This window comes from Eucyclogobius newberryi, unplaced genomic scaffold (genome assembly GCF_026437365.1).
Source record: "Eucyclogobius newberryi isolate DKJ021-1_F unplaced genomic scaffold, fEucNew1.0.hap1 SCAF_22, whole genome shotgun sequence".
NCBI lineage: Eukaryota > Metazoa > Chordata > Actinopteri > Gobiiformes > Gobiidae > Eucyclogobius > Eucyclogobius newberryi.
In genome coordinates, this window is record NW_027315857.1 from 24,349,461 (window position 1) to 24,365,959 (window position 16,499).

The 16,499-nt window shown below is 50.2% G+C and overlaps 1 protein-coding gene across 1 annotated transcript in view; it reads left to right on the forward strand.

Annotated features, from left to right (window-relative positions):
• LOC140371653 (macrophage mannose receptor 1-like) overlaps nt 1-818 on the forward strand; it is a 4,763-nt gene extending 3,945 nt beyond the window's left edge. Inside the window, exon 4 of the mRNA XM_072458836.1 lies at nt 1-818. This exon is cut by the window's left edge and continues 588 nt beyond it. The gene's annotated coding sequence lies outside the window, so the exon portion shown is untranslated.
• Nucleotides 819-16,499: the final 15,681 nt, after the last annotated feature.

The following is a 16,499-nucleotide window of genomic DNA, read 5'->3' on the forward strand; positions in this document are numbered from 1 at the left end:
AGAATCATTTTTGTGGGCGTCGGGTCACATGTTCCTTTATTATAATCGTATTGTGTTTGATTAGGGATCATCTCAGAATAGGTTGAAGCTGAAAAAGACTCTCTCTGGACTCCCTCCCCCCCTCAAAATACTAAAAAAACTAACATATCTGGCATCGCATACAATTTATTTAAAAAAAGAAACATTAAAACATGAAACTTGAAAACTCGCTCTCAAATAAACTCAAAACTTGAACAATATGATATAATTATGTTACATATTTTCATAATATGCCATCTGATTCATACATATGAATATTCTGTCCATCTGTGAATATGTCTTGTCCTTTACGATCGTACGCGTTGATAAAATAATGTCAGGTTTGTTTACTCAATCCACATGGTCCACGGGCCCTACGGCACCAGGCAGACTCAACTCGCTCAACCAGGAAGTGATTTAAACAACGTTTCTGATTGGCTGCTGTAAATCTCTATGCGCGTTACATTTCACAAGCAAAGTCACGAGTGTCTGATGTCATGGATGTCGGCCTGATGCTCGTTGATGAGAGTTTTATAGCATTTCAAAACAATTACTGCCACAACGATGGATTGAAGCTTCAAAGCAACGAAAAAACGTGTTTTTCAGCTTCAGTCTATTTTGAGATGATCCCTTAAATGTTACAGTTTTTAATGCTCTCGTGTGAATATTTTGCCTCAGTTTGTGTTTGTTTATATGTTCTTTAGTTTCATCTGTGTCAGGTGAAGTCAGGGCTTTCTTCTCACTTGGCAGGGTCAGTTGTGCCCGTTTGACCCTTCAATCGATCCCTGGATCTTATTGTTCTTCTGACTTGGTTTAGACTTGGATTTGTTTGAAAAATGTAAGATTATTAACATTAACTCTAATAAAGTGTGTTCAAACCAACATGATGTGTTATTTTTCATTGAAATGTCTCACTGTTTTTCACACACAGACAAATGTAAGACTTTTAACATTTACACTTAATCCGTATATGAAAATATACTTGTATTAATACGAGCTTATTGACATTTATAATAAAGGCTAAACAGAAAACATGTGGGGAATTCATTCACTTGATAATCATCTGTATCTTTCATGTGACGTGAACATTAAACTGGAGGCACTGACTCAAGTTAAACACAATCTGATCATAAAGAAGTGACTCAGCTGGAACTACGTGTCACAGGTTTGGGCTTTAGTGGGAAGAGCACGGCCTGATGGAACCAATAAAACCAAAGTTAAGAATAAATCTATTATTTAACCCTAAAGGCTGGTTTACAGAGAGCACAATGGATATTTTACACCCTGTGATTTTGCAAGTTCTCCCACTTAGAAGTTATAAGATAAGATAAGTTATGGAGGGTCTGACATGTTCAGTGTAGGTGCATTTCCACTGTGAGAGGCAGAATCTAAGAAGAAAGATCCGGAAATCACATTGTATGAGTTTTAAATCATTTATTTGTAGGTTATTGCTGCAAATAAGGATTTGAACACAGCCAATCAGCAAGAAGACCGCCTCTACTCCACTTATCTAAATAAGTAGCACCTGTTTGAGCTGTGAGCAAAGTTCCAAAGGTCACTATGGTAACACACTACCTCGTCATGCTTTAAAGGTCCCATATCATGCAAAATCGACTTTTCAGAGCTTTTGACCTTCTTACAGTGCTATTGGTGCCGTGTGCCTGAAGTGTGCAACAGAGAGAAGGTTCCACTGCTCAAGTCAGCACTTTCAAGGCCCATCGGAAGTTTGTCAGTGACATTCTGGATCCAGAGGAGACATCACGCTTTGGGGGAGGAAACATCACGCTTTGGGGGAGGAAACATCATGCTTTGGGGGAGGAAACATCACGCTTTGGGGGAGGAAACATCACGCTTTGGGGGAGGAAATATCACGCTTTGGGGGAGGAAATATCATGCTTTGGGGGAGGAAACATCATGCTTTGGGGGAGGAAGCATCACGCGTTGGGGGAGGAAACATCACGCTTTGGGGGAGGAAACATCACGCTTTGGGGGAGGAAGCATCACGCTTTGGGGGAGGAAGCATCACGCTTTGGGGGAGGAAACATCACGCTTTGGGGGAGGAAGCATCACGCGTTGGGGGAGGAAACATCATGCTTTGGGGGAGGAAACATCACGCTTTGGGGGAGGAAACATCATGCTTTGGGGGAGGAAACATCACGCTTTGGGGGAGGAAACATCACGCTTTGGGGGAGGAAACATCATGCTTTGGGGGAGGAAACATCACGCTTTGGGGGAGGAAACATCACGCTTTGGGGGAGGAAACATCACGCTTTGGGGGAGGAAACATCATGCTTTGGGGGAGGAAACATCACGCTTTGGGGGAGGAAACATCATGCTTTGGGGGAGGAAACATCATGCTTTGGGGGAGGAAACATCATGCTTTGGGGGAGGAAACATCACGCTTTGGGGGAGGAAATATCATGCTTTGGGGGAGGAAACATCATGCTTTGGGGGAGGAAACATCACGCTTTGGGGGAGGAAACATCACGCTTTGGGGGAGGAAACATCACGCTTTGGGGGAGGAAACATCACGCTTTGGGGGAGGAAATATCATGCTTTGGGGGAGGAAACATCATGCTTTGGGGGAGGAAGCATCACGCGTTGGGGGAGGAAACATCATGCTTTGGGGGAGGAAACATCACGCTTTGGGGGAGGAAGCATCATGCTTTGGGGGAGGAAGCATCACGCTTTGGGGGAGGAAGCATCACGCGTTGGGGGAGGAAACATCATGCTTTGGGGGAGGAAACATCACGCTTTGGGGGAGGAAACATCATGCTTTGGGGGAGGAAACATCACGCTTTGGGGGAGGAAACATCACGCTTTGGGGGAGGAAGCATCACGCGTTGGGGGAGGAAACATCATGCTTTGGGGGAGGAAACATCACGCTTTGGGGGAGGAAACATCATGCTTTGGGGGAGGAAACATCACGCTTTGGGGGAGGAAATATCATGCTTTGGGGAAGGAAACATCACGCTTTGGGGGAGGAAACATCATGCTTTGGGGGAGGAAACATCACGCTTTGGGGGAGGAAACATCACGCTTTGGGGGAGGAAACATCATGCTTTGGGGGAGGAAACATCACGCTTTGGGGGAGGAAACATCATGCTTTGGGGGAGGAAACATCACGCTTTGGGGGAGGAAACATCATGCTTTGGGGGAGGAAACATCACGCTTTGGGGGAGGAAATATCATGCTTTGGGGGAGGAAACATCATGCTTTGTGGGAGGAAACATCACGCTTTGGGGGAGGAAACATCACGCTTTGGGGGAGGAAACATCACGCTTTGGGGGAGGAAACATCACGCTTTGGGGGAGGAAACATCACGCTTTGGGGGAGGAAATATCATGCTTTGGGGGAGGAAACATCATGCTTTGGGGGAGGAAGCATCACGCTTTGGGGGAGGAAACATCACGCTTTGGGGGAGGAAGCATCACGCTTTGGGGGAGGAAGCATCACGCTTTGGGGGAGGAAACATCACGCTTTGGGGGAGGAAGCATCACGCGTTGGGGGAGGAAACATCAGGCTTTGGGGGAGGAAACATCACGCTTTGGTGGAGGAAACATCACGCTTTGGGGGAGGAAACATCACGCTTTGGGGGAGGAAACATCACGCTTTGGGGGAGGAAACATCAGGCTTTGGGGGAGGAAACATCACGCTTTGGGGGAGGAAACAACACGCTTTGGGGGAGGAAACATCACGCTTTGGGGGAGGAAACATCTCGCTTTGGGGGAGGAAACATCAGGCTTTGGGGGAGGAAACATCACACTTTGGGGGAGGAAGCATCACGCTTTGGGGGAGGAAACATCACGCTTTGGGGGAGGAAGCATCACGCGTTGGGGGAGGAAACATCAGGCTTTGGGGGAGGAAACATCACGCTTTGGTGGAGGAAACATCACGCTTTGGGGGAGGAAACATCACGCTTTGGGGGAGGAAACATCACGCTTTGGGGGAGGAAACATCACGCTTTGGGGGAGGAAACATCAGGCTTTGGGGGAGGAAACATCACGCTTTGGGGGAGGAAACATCACGCTTTGGGGGAGGAAATATCATGCTTTGGGGGAGGAAACATCATGCTTTGGGGGAGGAAGCATCACGCGTTGGGGGAGGAAACATCATGCTTTGGGGGAGGAAACATCACGCTTTGGGGGAGGAAGCATCATGCTTTGGGGGAGGAAGCATCACGCTTTGGGGGAGGAAGCATCACGCGTTGGGGGAGGAAACATCATGCTTTGGGGGAGGAAACATCACGCTTTGGGGGAGGAAACATCATGCTTTGGGGGAGGAAACATCACGCTTTGGGGGAGGAAACATCACGCTTTGGGGGAGGAAGCATCACGCGTTGGGGGAGGAAACATCATGCTTTGGGGGAGGAAACATCACGCTTTGGGGGAGGAAACATCATGCTTTGGGGGAGGAAACATCACGCTTTGGGGGAGGAAATATCATGCTTTGGGGAAGGAAACATCACGCTTTGGGGGAGGAAACATCATGCTTTGGGGGAGGAAACATCACGCTTTGGGGGAGGAAATATCATGCTTTGGGGGAGGAAACATCATGCTTTGGGGGAGGAAGCATCACGCGTTGGGGGAGGAAACATCATGCTTTGGGGGAGGAAACATCACGCTTTGAGGGAGGAAGCATCATGCTTTGGGGGAGGAAGCATCACGCTTTGGGGGAGGAAGCATCACGCGTTGGGGGAGGAAACATCATGCTTTGGGGGAGGAAACATCACGCTTTGGGGGAGGAAACATCATGCTTTGGGGGAGGAAACATCACGCTTTGGGGGAGGAAACATCACGCTTTGGGGGAGGAAGCATCACGCGTTGGGGGAGGAAACATCATGCTTTGGGGGAGGAAACATCACGCTTTGGGGGAGGAAACATCATGCTTTGGGGGAGGAAACATCACGCTTTGGGGGAGGAAATATCATGCTTTGGGGAAGGAAACATCACGCTTTGGGGGAGGAAACATCATGCTTTGGGGGAGGAAACATCACGCTTTGGGGGAGGAAACATCACGCTTTGGGGGAGGAAACATCATGCTTTGGGGGAGGAAACATCACGCTTTGGGGGAGGAAACATCATGCTTTGGGGGAGGAAACATCACGCTTTGGGGGAGGAAACATCATGCTTTGGGGGAGGAAACATCACGCTTTGGGGGAGGAAATATCATGCTTTGGTGGAGGAAACATCATGCTTTGTGGGAGGAAACATCACGCTTTGGGGGAGGAAACATCACGCTTTGGGGGAGGAAACATCACGCTTTGGGGGAGGAAACATCACGCTTTGGGGGAGGAAACATCACGCTTTGGGGGAGGAAATATCACGCTTTGGGGGAGGAAACATCATGCTTTGGGGGAGGAAGCATCACGCTTTGGGGGAGGAAACATCACGCTTTGGGGGAGGAAGCATCACGCTTTGGGGGAGGAAACATCACGCTTTGGGGGAGGAAGCATCACGCGTTGGGGGAGGAAACATCAGGCTTTGGGGGAGGAAACATCACGCTTTGGTGGAGGAAACATCACGCTTTGGGGGAGGAAACATCACGCTTTGGGGGAGGAAACATCACGCTTTGGGGGAGGAAACATCAGGCTTTGGGGGAGGAAACATCACGCTTTGGGGGAGGAAACAACACGCTTTGGGGGAGGAAACATCACGCTTTGGGGGAGGAAACATCTCGCTTTGGGGGAGGAAACATCAGGCTTTGGGGGAGGAAACATCACACTTTGGGGGAGGAAGCATCACGCTTTGGGGGAGGAAACATCACGCTTTGGGGGAGGAAGCATCACGCGTTGGGGGAGGAAACATCAGGCTTTGGGGGAGGAAACATCACGCTTTGGTGGAGGAAACATCACGCTTTGGGGGAGGAAACATCACGCTTTGGGGGAGGAAACATCACGCTTTGGGGGAGGAAACATCACGCTTTGGGGGAGGAAACATCAGGCTTTGGGGGAGGAAACATCACGCTTTGGGGGAGGAAACATCACGCTTTGGGGGAGGAAATATCATGCTTTGGGGGAGGAAACATCATGCTTTGGGGGAGGAAGCATCACGCGTTGGGGGAGGAAACATCATGCTTTGGGGGAGGAAACATCACGCTTTGGGGGAGGAAGCATCATGCTTTGGGGGAGGAAGCATCACGCTTTGGGGGAGGAAGCATCACGCGTTGGGGGAGGAAACATCATGCTTTGGGGGAGGAAACATCACGCTTTGGGGGAGGAAACATCATGCTTTGGGGGAGGAAACATCACGCTTTGGGGGAGGAAACATCACGCTTTGGGGGAGGAAGCATCACGCGTTGGGGGAGGAAACATCATGCTTTGGGGGAGGAAACATCACGCTTTGGGGGAGGAAACATCATGCTTTGGGGAAGGAAACATCACGCTTTGGGGGAGGAAATATCATGCTTTGGGGAAGGAAACATCACGCTTTGGGGGAGGAAACATCATGCTTTGGGGGAGGAAACATCACGCTTTGGGGGAGGAAACATCACGCTTTGGGGGAGGAAACATCATGCTTTGGGGGAGGAAACATCACGCTTTGGGGGAGGAAACATCATGCTTTGGGGGAGGAAACATCACGCTTTGGGGGAGGAAACATCATGCTTTGGGGGAGGAAACATCACGCTTTGGGGGAGGAAATATCATGCTTTGGGGGAGGAAACATCATGCTTTGTGGGAGGAAACATCACGCTTTGGGGGAGGAAACATCACGCTTTGGGGGAGGAAACATCACGCTTTGGGGGAGGAAACATCACGCTTTGGGGGAGGAAACATCACGCTTTGGGGGAGGAAATATCATGCTTTGGGGGAGGAAACATCATGCTTTGGGGGAGGAAGCATCACGCTTTGGGGGAGGAAACATCACGCTTTGGGGGAGGAAGCATCACGCTTTGGGGGAGGAAGCATCACGCTTTGGGGGAGGAAACATCACGCTTTGGGGGAGGAAGCATCACGCGTTGGGGGAGGAAACATCATGCTTTGGGGGAGGAAACATCACGCTTTGGGGGAGGAAACATCATGCTTTGGGGGAGGAAACATCACGCTTTGGGGGAGGAAATATCATGCTTTGGGGAAGGAAACATCACGCTTTGGGGGAGGAAACATCATGCTTTGGGGGAGGAAACATCACGCTTTGGGGGAGGAAACATCACGCTTTGGGGGAGGAAACATCATGCTTTGGGGGAGGAAACATCACGCTTTGGGGGAGGAAACATCATGCTTTGGGGGAGGAAACATCACGCTTTGGGGGAGGAAACATCATGCTTTGGGGGAGGAAACATCACGCTTTGGGGGAGGAAATATAATGCTTTGGGGGAGGAAACATCATGCTTTGTGGGAGGAAACATCACGCTTTGGGGGAGGAAACATCACGCTTTGGGGGAGGAAACATCACGCTTTGGGGGAGGAAACATCACGCTTTGGGGGAGGAAACATCACGCTTTGGGGGAGGAAATATCATGCTTTGGGGGAGGAAACATCATGCTTTGGGGGAGGAAGCATCACGCTTTGGGGGAGGAAACATCACGCTTTGGTGGAGGAAGCATCACGCTTTGGGGGAGGAAGCATCACGCTTTGGGGGAGGAAACATCACGCTTTGGGGGAGGAAGCATCACGCGTTGGGGGAGGAAACATCAGGCTTTGGGGGAGGAAACATCACGCTTTGGTGGAGGAAACATCACGCTTTGGGGGAGGAAACATCACGCTTTGGGGGAGGAAACATCACGCTTTGGGGGAGGAAACATCACGCTTTGGGGGAGGAAACATCAGGCTTTGGGGGAGGAAACATCACGCTTTGGGGGAGGAAACAACACGCTTTGGGGGAGGAAACATCACGCTTTGGGGGAGGAAACATCTCGCTTTGGGGGAGGAAACATCAGGCTTTGGGGGAGGAAACATCACACTTTGGGGGAGGAAACATCACGCTTTGGGGGAGGAAACATCTCGCTTTGGGGGAGGAAACATCAGGCTTTGGGGGAGGAAACATCACACTTTGGGGGAGGAAACATCACGCTTTGGGGGAGGAAACATCACACTTTGGGGGAGGAAGCATCACGCTTTGGGGGAGGAAACATCATGCTTTGGGGGAGGAAACATCATGCTTTGGGGGAGGAAACATCACGCTTTGGGGGAGGAAGCATCACGCTTTGGGGGAGGAAACATAATGCTTTGGGGGAGGAAACATCATGCTCTGGGGGAGGAAACATCACGCTTTGGGGGAGGAAGCATCATGCTTTGGGGGAGGAAACATCACGCTTTGGGGGAGGAAGCATCATGCTTTGGGGGAGGAAACATCACGCTTTGGGGGAGGAAACATCACGCTTTGGGGGAGGAAACATCACGCTTTGGGGGAGGAAACATCACGCTTTGGGGGAGGAAACATCACGCTTTGGGGGAGGAATCAACACGCTTTGGGGGAGGAAACATCACGCTTTGGGGGAGGAAACATCATGCTTTGGGGGAGGAAACATCAGGCTTTGGGGGAGGAAACATCACACTTTGGGGAGGAAACATCACGCTTTGGGGGAGGAAACATCACGCTTTGGGGGAGGAAACATCATGCTTTGGGGGAGGAAACATCACGCTTTGGGGGAGGAAACATCACGCTTTGGGGGAGGAAGCATCACGCTTTGGGGGAGGAAACATCATGCTTTGGGGGAGGAAACATCACGCTTTGGGGGAGGAAGCATCACGCTTTGGGGGAGGAAACATCATGCTTTGGGGGAGGAAACATCACGCTTTGGGGGAGGAAACATCATGCTTTGGGGGAGGAAGCATCACGCTTTGGGGGAGGATCACGCTTCACGCTTTGGGGGAGGAAGCATCACGCTTTGGGGGAGGAAACATCATGCTTTGGGGGAGGAAACATCATGCTTTGGGGGAGGAAGCATCATGCTTTGGGGGAGGAAGCATCACGCTTTGGGGGAGGAAACATCATGCTTTGGGGAGGAAACATCATGCTTTGGGGGAGGAAACATCATGCTTTGGGGGAGGAAGCATCACGCTTTGGGGGAGGAAACATCATGCTTTGGGGAGGAAACATCATGCTTTGGGGGAGGAAACATCATGCTTTGGGGGAGGAAACATCACGCTTTGGGGGAGGAAGCATCACGCTTTGGGGGAGGAAACATAATGATTTGGGGGAGGAAACATCATGCTTTGGGGGAGGAAACATCACGCTTTGGGGGAGGAAGCATCATGCTTTGGGGGAGGAAACATCACGCTTTGGGGGAGGAAACATCATGCTTTGGGGGAGGAAACATCACGCTTTGGGGGAGGAAACATCATGCTTTGGGGGAGGAAACATCATGCTTTGGGGGAGGAAACATCATGCTTTGGGGGAGGAAACATCACGCTTTGGGGGAGGAAATATCATGCCTTGGGGGAGGAAACATCACGCTTTGGGGGAGGAAACATCACGCTTTGGGGGAGGAAACATCACGCTTTGGGGGAGGAAACATCACGCTTTGGGGGAGGAAATATCATGCTTTGGGGGAGGAAACATCATGCTTTGGGGGAGGAAGCATCACGCGTTGGGGGAGGAAGCATCACGCTTTGGGGGAGGAAACATCACGCTTTGGGGGAGGAAACATCACGCTTTTGGGGAGGAAGCATCATGCTTTGGGGGAGGAAGCATCACGCTTTGGGGGAGGAAGCATCACGCGTTGGGGGAGGAAACATCATGCTTTGGGGGAGGAAACATCACGCTTTGGGGGAGGAAACATCATGCTTTGGGGGAGGAAACATCACGCTTTGGGGGAGGAAACATCAGGCTTTGGGGGAGGAAACATCACACTTTGGGGGAGGAAACATCACGCTTTGGGGAGGAAACATCACACTTTGGGGGAGGAAGCATCACGCTTTGGGGGAGGAAACATCATGCTTTGGGGGAGGAAACATCATGCTTTGGGGGAGGAAACATCACGCTTTGGGGGAGGAAGCATCACGCTTTGGGGGAGGAAACATAATGCTTTGGGGGAGGAAACATCATGCTTTGGGGGAGGAAACATCACGCTTTGGGGGAGGAAGCATCATGCTTTGGGGGAGGAAACATCACGCTTTGGGGGAGGAAACATCACGCTTTGGGGGAGGAAACATCACGCTTTGGGGGAGGAAACATCACGCTTTGGGGGAGGAAACAACACGCTTTGGGGGAGGAAACATCACGCTTTGGGGGAGGAAACATCATGCTTTGTGGGAGGAAACATCAGGCTTTGGGGGAGGAAACATCACACTTTGGGGAGGAAACATCACGCTTTGGGGGAGGAAACATCACGCTTTGGGGGAGGAAACATCATGCTTTGGGGGAGGAAACATCACGCTTTGGGGGAGGAAACATCACGCTTTGGGGGAGGAAGCATCACGCTTTGGGGGAGGAAACATCATGCTTTGGGGGAGGAAACATCACGCTTTGGGGGAGGAAGCATCACGCTTTGGGGGAGGAAACATCATGCTTTGGGGGAGGAAACATCACGCTTTGGGGGAGGAAGCATCACGCTTTGGGGGAGGAAACATCATGCTTTGGGGGAGGAAACATCACGCTTTGGGGGAGGAAACATCATGCTTTGGGGGAGGAAGCATCACGCTTTGGGGGAGGATCACGCTTCACGCTTTGGGGGAGGAAGCATCACGCTTTGGGGGAGGAAACATCACGCTTTGGGGGAGGAAACATCATGCTTTGGGGGAGGAAACATCACGCTTTGGGGGAGGAAACATCATGCTTTGGGGGAGGAAGCATCACGCTTTGGGGGAGGATCACGCTTCACGCTTTGGGGGAGGAAGCATCACGCTTTGGGGGAGGAAACATCACGCTTTGGGGGAGGAAACATCATGCTTTGGGGGAGGAAACATCAGGCTTTGGGGGAGGAAACATCACGCTTTGGGGGAGGAAACATCATGCTTTGGGGGAGGAAACATCATGCTTTGGGGGAGGAAACATCACGCTTTGGGGGAGGAAGCATCACGCGTTGGGGGAGGAAACATCATGCTTTGGGGGAGGAAACATCACGCTTTGGGGGAGGAAGCATCACGCTTTGGGGGAGGAAACATCATGCTTTGGGGGAGGAAACATCACGCTTTGGGGGAGGAAACATCACGCTTTGGGGGAGGAAGCATCATGCTTTGGGGGAGGAAGCATCACGCTTTGGGGGAGGAAACATCATGCTTTGGGGGAGGAAACATCATGCTTTGGGGGAGGAAACATCACGCTTTGGGGGAGGAAGCATCACGCTTTGGGGGAGGAAACATCATGCTTTGGGGGAGGAAACATCACGCTTTGGGGGAGGAAACATCACGCTTTGGGGGAGGAAGCATCACGCTTTGGGGGAGGATCACGCTTCACGCTTTGGGGGAGGAAATATCATGCTTTGGGGGAGGAAGCATCACGCTTTGGGGGAGGAAACATCATGCTTTGGGGGAGGAAACATCACGCTTTGGGGGAGGAAGCATCACGCTTTGGGGGAGGATCACGCTTCACGCTTTGGGGGAGGAAATATCATGCTTTGGGGGAGGAAACATCATGCTTTGGGGGAGGAAGCATCACGCTTTGGGGGAGGAAACATCATGCTTTGGGGGAGGAAGCATCACGCTTTGGGGGAGGAAACATAATGCTTTGGGGGAGGAAACATCATGCTTTGGGGGAGGAAATATCATGCTTTGGGGGAGGAAATAATATTGCTTTGGGGGTGGATCTCTCTCTTTTCATTTTTTTTGGGGTGCACGGTGGCAAAGGCGGTTAGCGCTCTTGCCTCCCAAGAAGGAGATCATGGGTTCGATTCCTGGGTGGAGTCTGCATGTTCTCCCCGTGTTACCATGGGTTCTCTCCGGGTTCTTCGGCTCCTCCCACCGTCCAAACACATGCATGTGTTAGGTAAAATTGGAGACTCTAAATTGGCCCTAGTGAATATGAGAGTGAATAATTGTCTGTAATGTCTATGTCTCTGTGTTGACCCTGCGACGAGTTGGCCACTGTCCAGGGTGCACCCCGCCTAAGGCCCAAAGTCACTGGGATAGGCTCCAGTCACCCGCGACCCCGAAAGGGAAAAAGCGGTAGAAAATGGATGGATCTTTATTTTTCATATGTATTATTATTACTCAGTATTACAATTGTAATTGTACTAATTTTCCCATATTAATCTTTATTATTAATGTTAATTGGTTTCTATTCTGATTAGTCTAATTTTGCAGTAATGTGAGGATGAGATACTCAGTGGTCAAAAGGTTTAGGGGAACAATGATATTGATTAACCTGAACACTTGGGATGAAAGGTTTCTCCTCAGCTAAATGTTGAACATATATATATATTTCATATTTTCTTTGATTTTTAGGGGTAATTGACTGATATGATTTATAGTAAATATTATATTACATATATATTATATATATAAACAAGGGTTTAAGATAATCATAAGAGGGGAATTGTAATGGTAAAATAGGTCATGTCATTTCCATGTTGTTTTAGGCCATGACATGTCATGCAAATAATATCTGTGTTGTTTTCCTGTGCAGATGATTTAAGAATATTGTTTCCTGATGGGTGTTGTCCGGTGCCTCTGGGTCAGCCAGGATCAGGCCATTTAATGCGTCAGGACGTTGATTATGTGTCAGAACACCTCCGATTGACCTCTGAATGAGATAGCTCGATAGCTCCCCAGGGAGGCGCCCTGGAGGCTCCGGAACAGATGTCCGAGCCACCTCAGCTGGAGGAGCAGCGGCTCTACTCCGAGCTCCCCCCGTGTGACTGAGCTCCTCACCCTTTGTCTAAGGGAGCGCCCAGCCACCCGGCGGAGGAAACGCATTTCAACTGCTTGTATCCACAATCTTGTCCTTTGGGTCATTACCCAAAGCTCATGAGTCATGACCATAGGCGGGGCTCAGAATAAGAATTTCTCTCAAATGAGATGCACTCAGGGCCGGCCCCAGCACATTCGGTGCCCTAGGCGAGCTACTCCCCTGACGAGCTACTCCCCCTGGTGAGCTACTCCCCTGGTGAGAACTTGTGAATGTAAAAACAATTAATATGTAAATGAGAATCATGCAAATAGTCATGTGATGATGATATGCGAGAAAGTTGTAAATAAGGCGTCTGACTTAGTGTTAATTAATTTGTTCAACAACTTATTTTATTAGCAAGTTTTGTTTGATTTTTTTTTTTTTTTAAATAGAATATTTACAAATATATTTGAAATAAATAATCTTGTTACATCAATGGAAAGTCATTTTCGCGTTTTGCAATGCAACTTATAAATTGCTATGAAAATTTGAAAAAAATTATGGATTGTTTAGCAGCACTGCTATACAAGAGAAAATCCTTAATCTGAGCCCTGCATAGACGAGGTCAGAACGTAGACCGACCGGTAAATCGAGAGCTTTGCCTTTCGGCTCAGCTCCCTCTTTACCACAACGGTCCGATGCAGCGACTGCATCACTGCAGCCGCTGCACCGATCCGCCTGTCGATCTCACGCTCCATCCTTCCCTCACTCGTGAACAAGACCCCAAGATACTTGAACTCCTCCACTTGGGGCAAGGACTCCCCACCCACCTGGAGAGGGCAAGCCACCTTTTTCCGGTCAAGAACCATGGCCTCGGATTTGGAGGTGCTGATTCTCATCCCAGCCGCTTCACACTCGGCTGCAAACCGTCCCAGTGCATGTTGCAGGTCCGGGTTTGATGGAGCCATCAGGACAACATCGTCTGCAAACAGCAGAGATGAGATCCTGTGGTCCCCAAACCGGACACCCGCCGACCCCTGACCACACCCTCCGACCCCTGACCACACCCTCTGACCCCTGACTGCGCCTAGAAATTCTGTCCATAAAAATCATGAACAGAACCGGTGACACAGGGCAGCCCTGGCGGAGTCCAACATGCACTGGGAACAGGTCTGACTTACTGCCGGCAATGCGAACACAGCTCCTGCTCCGGTCATACAGGGACCGGACAGCCCTGAGCAAAGGGCCCCGGACCCCGTACTCCCGGAGCACCCCCCAAAGGACACCCCGAGGGACACGGTCGAAAGCCTTCTCCAGATCCACAAAACACATATGGACTGGTTGGGCAAACTCCCATGAACCCTCGAGCACCCGATGGAGGGTATAGAGCTGGTCCAGTGTTCCACGACCGGGACCAAAACCACTCTGCTCCTCCTGAATCCGAGGTTCCACTATTTTTAAGTATCTTTGCGTATATCATGTTTTTGTAAAATGATCTGTTTTGTAAATTATATATTTTTTGTAATTCTTTTTTTGTTGTAAATTTTCTTTTGGGGAAATCATCTTTTTGTTAAATTAGCACGAGGCGGATTAAAAAGCCAAGTCATATCACAAACGTAGTATTTATTCACCTTCCGCCTCCTTCACAAAATCACTCGTATCAAAATTACCTTCAAAACATTCAAACTTTTTTTGGCTGTACATATTTTAGTAACAAAGTGCAAGATACAATCACCGCATCCACCTGGAATATACAAAGTCATTATAATCAATCAACAGTGCATAGGCTCATTACATCATTTAGTTTTTAGGCTTTAGCAGTACGAAATGGGGGACGAGAGAGAGGGAAAGACATGCAGCAAATAGTCGGGAGTCAGGAATCGAACTCGCGACACTGCGTCCGGGACAAATCCATGCAACATGCCAAGAAAGAAAACAAGTGTGTGAACGCATCCTTTGGCTTGCATTTCGAAAGGTTTAAAGAGGCACTACGTAACTTTTCCCGTGTGCGGTCCGTAGCCTGCTCGTCGCCATGGAGATCAAGTTGTCGTTTTTTGTAGAGCTGTGACGGCTTTTCTCAGCAACGTTCAAAGTATGTCTCGAAAAACGCACATCACCATTTTATTGGTGCCGATTCACACGTTTGATTTTTCTCACGATACACGTTTAGGCGGGAAAGACGTCGAGAAAGAATGTATCCTATTGCAATCGTTGTGGAAATGGGCAAAATGTTAGTATAGACAAATGATTTACTATTAAAACTGTAAAGAAAATGAGCTCAATTCTCCCAAACAAGTGCTTGAAGTGATATTTTGGCACGTTTGTAGTTCATTTATGGTCCATTCGAGTTTTGTGCGACGTCTGAACCGCAACTGAGACACTTTTAATCACAATCGAGAGGAAATTATGACTCACGATATGTTCAGAGATATTATTTTCATTCATTATAAACCCCCAAAAAACATTGAGATCGGTTGAATATATTTCAACCACATAAATGTTGAGATACGGCGACTGAAGACAGAGAATATTTATGCATAAAGTGTAAAGTGTCTCAGAGTCGGTATAATCCAGTTTACAATTATTCAAATGTTTATTCGAATAAATCAACGTGTCACAAATCTCACAATTATTCAGATTTATTAGTTTCAGCCCTGTTTGCTTTGCCTAAACCTCACATTCAACTGGCGTTCTCCACGGCTCGGACCACCCGCCTGCCATACTGCGGAACCTTCTGGGCAGAGCCAAAGCACCACCATAGCACCGCCACAGCTATAGCACCGCCACAGCTATAGCATCGCCACAGCTATAGCACCGCCACAGCTATAGCACCGCCACAGCTATAGCATCGCCACAGCTATAGCACCGCCGCAGCTATAGCACCGCCGCAGCTATAGCACCGCCGCAGCTATAGCACCGCCGCAGCTATAGCACCGCCGCAGCTATAGCACCGCCGCAGCTATAGCACCGCCACAGCTATAGCACCGCCACAGCTATAGCACCGCCACAGCTATAGCACCGCCACAGCTATAGCACCGCCACAGCTATAGCACCGCCGCAGCTATAGCACCGCCGCAGCTATAGCACCGCCGCAGCTATAGCACCGCCACAGCACCGCCACAGCTATAGCACCGCCACAGCTATAGCACCGCCACAGCTATAGCACCGCCACAGCTATAGCACCGCCACAGCTATAGCACCGCCACAGCTATAGCACCGCCACAGCTATAGCACCGCCACAGCTATAGCACCGCCGCAGCTATAGCACCGCCGCAGCTATAGCACCGCCGCAGCTATAGCACCGCCGCAGCTATAGCACCGCCGCAGCTATAGCACCGCCGCAGCTATAGCACCGCCACAGCACCGCCACAGCTATAGCACCGCCACAGCTATAGCACCGCCACAGCTATAGCACCGCCACAGCTATAGCACCGCCACAGCTATAGCACCGCCACAGCTATAGCACCGCCACAGCACCGCCACAGCTGTAGCACCGCCACAGCTATAGCACCGCCACAGCTATAGCACCGCCACAGCTATAGCACCGCCACAGCTATAGCACCGCCACAGCACCGCCACAGCTGTAGCACCGCCGCAGCTATAGCACCGCCACAGCACCGCCACAGCTATAGCACCGCCACAGCTATAGCACCGCCACAGCTATAGCACCGCCACAGCTATAGCACCGCCACAGCTATAGCACCGCCACAGCTATAGCACCGCCACAGCTATAGCACCGCCACAGAATCGCCACAGCTATAGCACCGCCAC